At 42.4% G+C, this 5,301-nt stretch overlaps 1 long non-coding RNA gene across 1 annotated transcript; it reads right to left on the bottom strand.

The window, feature by feature from the left end:
• Nucleotides 1-1,340: 1,340 nt before the first annotated feature.
• On the bottom strand, nucleotides 1,341-5,301 carry LOC107836813 (uncharacterized). The gene is made up of 3 exons (XR_001662775.1): nucleotides 5,019-5,301; nucleotides 3,570-3,648; nucleotides 1,341-1,417 (listed from the first exon to the last, which is right to left on the bottom strand). It is a non-coding gene; the product is annotated as an uncharacterized LOC107836813 (long non-coding RNA).

Raw genomic sequence — 5,301 nt, 5'->3', positions numbered from 1 at the left:
GTGTGTGTGTGTGTGTAGCGTTGGCTAATTAAAACAGGACAAGTTGGACCTGAGTGAGGCGTCCCTGACATGATTAATTGCGACTGTCAGGGCCCTCAACTGGGTGTCTCCCTGCGTCAGGACCCAGACAAAGGATTACACAGACCTTCTGTGACCTCGGCCGGCTTTTGTTGTGTCCCCGGGTCTTGCATCAAAGCCCCATCGGGAGACATTAGCATTTTTAATGAGCGGGCCGCTCCCTGTGCCGACACATTAAGTCGGATCGCTTTCATTTGGGCCACAATGGAGACTGGAGAATGGAGGGCAGGCACTGCTGGAGATGAGAGAGGCATACAGACACATAAAACCAAACGACATATTAGGGAAGCAGCAGGACTGAATAGTACAGAGTCCATGCACAAGCGTTAAAGAGTTTCCAAAGACGCAGGAGAAATTCGGACTAGAAGCAAATCATGGTCTAACACACAAGCGTGGAAAAAAAAACAAAAAAAACATTGATTGTTCATCTCGGCCCACTTTTACTCATCAGACCAATACTGATGTGTTAAAAATGACTAAAATCAGCCGATGATGATCGTTTCATTGAAGTGTTTTCGTAACCAGTGTTCCCTTTTGGGTTATCGTACGTATGGTCACCGTACGATATGCACTTTGTACTTCAGGAAATCTTAAACCAGCAACAATGCTGCCTATGCCATAAGATAAACATGTTTGTCACATAAAAAACTGACTTCTTTGGCCGCCTTCATTTGAACTGGGTAACAAGAAACGTCAGAGGAGGAAAACAACTGAGCATGAAGAAAGAAAGAAAGAAAGAGACAGCAGGTTCAGGGCTGACTCCAGTTTTGGAGCTTGATGATGCCGTTTTGCTTAGTGTGGTTCACATCAGAGAGTCTTTGACTATGTCAATTTCACCCAAAACTGCAGTTTTGAAGTTTGTGATGCAGATTCACACCAAGCGACGGGATGACAGGACACTGTCCGTCTTACAAGGTTTAATATCCCTTCAGAAGTTCATTATCTCGGTCAGACAGTTTGCATCTGCCCCAAACACACGCCGCTGTACGAGCACTTGCCACACCTGGGACCTTTGAACCTTATCAACAGCTGAGTCCGGTAGAACAAGGACACTGTTTATGTGGATCTTTGTGAGCCTGCTCCGCTTCCCTTTGCTCGGTGTGTATCTGTCACACGCACGCACACGCCAATACCTCCCCCAGTTTTGCCTTTGAGGACGACGCTCAGATAGGAACTTGTTTTGATGTGACCCATCAAAGCGGAGATCGGGGTGTGACAGGAGCATCCCCCGATGTTTCCTGTGCTCTCCCGCTGTCCGCCGAGCGAACGCGCGGTCGGGAGCCGGGAGTGGGCCGCTGGAAATTTTTTACTCCGCCGCCTGATGAGCACATCCAGGAGCCTTTAAAACACAAATCAGGGAGATTGGAAAAATGTCGGGTGCTTCACGCAGGTGCAAAACAAAGCAAGCGTGTGTCAGATGTTTGTGTGTATGCGGTGGGCTTTCTAAAAACATTTGCACTTTTTTCCTCTTGAAAAGAGATCGAGTGAGCCAAAGAGGTGGGAAATGATGACAAATTTGTCCGACCTGCAGATGACGGATGAGATTAAGGAATATCAAGAGGTTCCCAGCTGTCAGAGGTCTTGTGGACTTTATTGATATTTAATTATAAATCTAAGCTCAGACCACTTTTGGACCAGACAGCTTTGGTTGGTCTAAACCAAGATGAATATAAAAAGCAGCCAAAGACATTTTATCATAGAGAAAAGCTTTTAACTCAGCGTTTGTTTTGCATCATTAAGCACATCAGTTGCGTATCAACTTAGCATTGACTCATGTAACCGCCTTTGTTTTATTTTACGTGAGAATCAACACAAATTTAAAAGTAAATATTAATTGGTAATAGCTTGCAGCTTGTTGTCGTCTGTAAGGAATCAGATAACTGGTATTTGGGTAACGCCAATATGGCGGCCAATCAGAGGTCAGCACTGCTCACCGCCTCTTGGCCCCATCTCTCCACCTATGAGAACGCGTATCTGTACGTTCAAGACCTTAGCACCACTTATCCACCTTTAATACTTAATACTTTGCTCCATCTTGCCATGTTAAGGAGTCTTTGTTACTGTTTTTAGACTTGAGTCACTGTCTTTATTTAGCCTGGTGGCATTTAGTCATTCTGCATGGACTTTATGTGCAAACGTTCTTCCATCATCTACTTGAACATCCTCATGTGGTGCGATTTGATTTGCAGTCGGCAATAGAGATGTGTCACTGCTACACGACTTAAACCTTTGCTTATTATACATTTCCTCTAAGACTAATAAGGAAGAGGTTTTTATTTGCCAAAGGTCAAAGGTGGGAAAAAAACAACAACTTTGGGTTAGAATTCAACAGTTATTTAATTTTTTTAATTTAGTTTCATCGAAATGAGCAGCTATGGTTTGCTACGGCAGCAGCGGTAATGGGCAGCATAATGGGAACTTTAACTATTCGAGCTAAAGTGGTGAAATAACTGCAGAGTCCACAGCTGCAGTTCAAAGCCTATCAGTGTTTGAATCTTAACAAGAAGGGGGAAAAAAAAAAAAGAGAGAGACCCCTGTGCATAGGGAGAGAGGGCAGAGCCAGGCTTAGATCTTCAACCTCTGCACACACAAACACGCATAAATTCACATTCACAGACATCAAAAACACAAACATTAAAGGGCAACGCAGACAATCACATCAAGACACACAGTGAGGAGAGCCACAAGAGTGCCTGCACACAAACATTCAAAAAGCAAACAAGCTCATGTGCAGACATCAAGAAACCACCAAACACAGACACACACACACACACACACGCACAGAGGCACGGCGTGAGTCCTGTGTCCCCGGCTGGCCAGCTGTGGGAGGTCACACAGACGTGACAGTTCTGCTATCAGGCCAGCATTAAGGCCTGCCGCTTTAAACACAGCCTTTTGAAGTCACACCAAAGTCAGACAGTAGGATCTCTCATCTCCCATCTCCCTTTTAACACCGCAGTGCCGACATTTCATTCTGCCCTCCTTTTCATGCTGCCAGCTTTGAATTCTGCCTTTTAAAAGACTAATTTTAACTTCTTCAAGGCTGGGAAAAAAAAAAAAAAACAGGCAGAGGCGCACTGTTAAGATTCTTCTTCTTCTTTCTTTTTTCAGATGAGTAACGAGCAATCAAAGGTAGTCAAGGTTCACCAAAGTATCGCCGTGTCTCTGATGCTGGATGTCAGGAGGCTGATAAATGGAGTGTCGTGTTCCTCTAGCTTTGATCTGCAGCTTATTCTGATGTTTGAATTGTTGAACAAAATGATTGAGGTGCACCTTGATTTGCTCGTTCAGCTCCTCGCTGGCTAAAATATGAGGAAAATAAAAATCTAATCTTGCATGCAGCTACAGGCGCAAGCATCAAAATTCCTGTCGACATGGATTTTTTCTTCTACTTCATCCATTTGCAAGTCTGCATCGTTTTGGACGTTTTCTGTAAATAAATATTTTGGAAACCTTGTTTTGGTGTGTTCATGTCCTCTTCTCTCATTTACCCTCTGTTCCGATATCTGTCGACTATGCAGCGTTTCCCCCTTTCTTATCATTCCTGTCGCTGTTTGCTTTAAACTCGGGCTGCGTGTTGGAAAGGCTGTGACGTAAAATAAATCATAAAATTATTTCAAAGAAAAAAAAAACGACATGCTCGATTCATTCAGCTCGCTCGTTATTTGTTTGTTTTTGTTTTTTGTTAATTTTTTTTTGTGGTTTGCATGTTTTGTTTGCTCTTTATTTCCAATTCATTGTTGGTTTATATATATGGATGGATGGATGGATTTTTTTTTTTTTAATGCGTTGAAATTATTTTTCACCATATTTTCTATGAACAGAAACTTTTCCCAGGGACTGTGATGCCAAACATTAAGTACTCTTGTTTCTAGTTTTATTTCTAACTTTTTCTTTAAGTTTGTTTGTGAACTTCGATTCAGTCGGTCCAGATCCTGCATAACCAACCAGCTGACGTTACAGTTGCAGACCAACTTGATTAGTAACACCGTTTTCCGATTTGCTGCCGGAATATAAAAAGTAACAGGTAAATGTTCTAAGATGAGACAAAAACCTGCAGCTTTTTCAGACGGGGCCATCCACTACAATCATAAAATATGTTGGACCTGAATATCTCGCATCAAAAAATGGGGTCTGAGTTTCATTTCGGAGCGTTTCAGCATAACTCAAAGTGAAGTGATGACGTGCCAAGAAACAGCTTTTCTTGGGGGTTGGGGGGGGGGGTTTGGACCAGGCAACTTTTTATGAGGTGTAGTTACTAAACGCTCACACTCCTCACAGCCCCGTCCTCTGTAGCTGACCCAGCCTTATTTTTCTGTTTACTCCGCTCAGTGTTTCATAGTTGAGCAGATCAAACACGGTGCTAAGCTGCGGGTTTGTTTACTTCGGCTCTGATCCACACCCAGCCACAGACACACACATACACACACAAGCACTAAAGCTCATTTTCCACATTTGGAGATTTTTTTTTTTTTTTTTTCATCTGGATCACAGATTTCTTCTCTCTCTTCCGTCTTAATCAATCTGACATTAGGTCACTCCTCCTGGCCTGTTTGTCTTGAAAAACATTTTATCCAAAAGATTTACTTAGGATTTATTTATTTTTTTTGTAAATTAATTATTTAATTCCTTTTCTTCTGCATCTGTTCACTATTAGGTGTACTCCTGATGACTTATTTTCAATGCAATTCTCGCATGTTGCATCATATTCTCTCTAAATCTCTGTTTTGCAACATATTTACGACCCCTGGAAGTGTCACGTAGAGAAATCTTCAGTCGTTCATGCTTTTTTTTTTTTTTTACAAGAAGAATCCAGATAAGCATGTCCTTACAGTTCATGTTTTGTAGCCATCAATGTCCAGTGGGTAGTGGTGTCACAGTACAAATATTTGAGTGAGAAATATCCGGTACAACAGTAACAGTTCAGTGTGAAAACGTACCAAACAAATGCAGTGCCCTTTTATGTGTGACACAAGCAGAATCGTGCATTTGTGTGGCAGCTTTAAATCAGGGGATCAAAACAGAGAGGACTCCATTAAACTCTGCAATTTGGGTGTATTAAGGTTTTTCATGCAGCTACAGCGGGGAAATAAAGGTGGACCAAACCAAAACATCATGTTAGCATCTGTGTCAACATCAACAAGGCATACGCAACTCCCTCCGCACTCGACTAGAATTACTCAGCACCAACAACATGAGCCTAAACGTAAACATCAATGGTGC

This window comes from Poecilia formosa, unplaced genomic scaffold (assembly GCF_000485575.1).
Source record: "Poecilia formosa unplaced genomic scaffold, Poecilia_formosa-5.1.2 Scaffold88, whole genome shotgun sequence".
In the NCBI taxonomy this organism is placed as follows: Eukaryota; Metazoa; Chordata; class Actinopteri; order Cyprinodontiformes; family Poeciliidae; genus Poecilia; species Poecilia formosa.
Note: the sequence above shows the minus strand (reverse complement) of the source record. Positions and strands in the feature narration are given on the sequence as shown.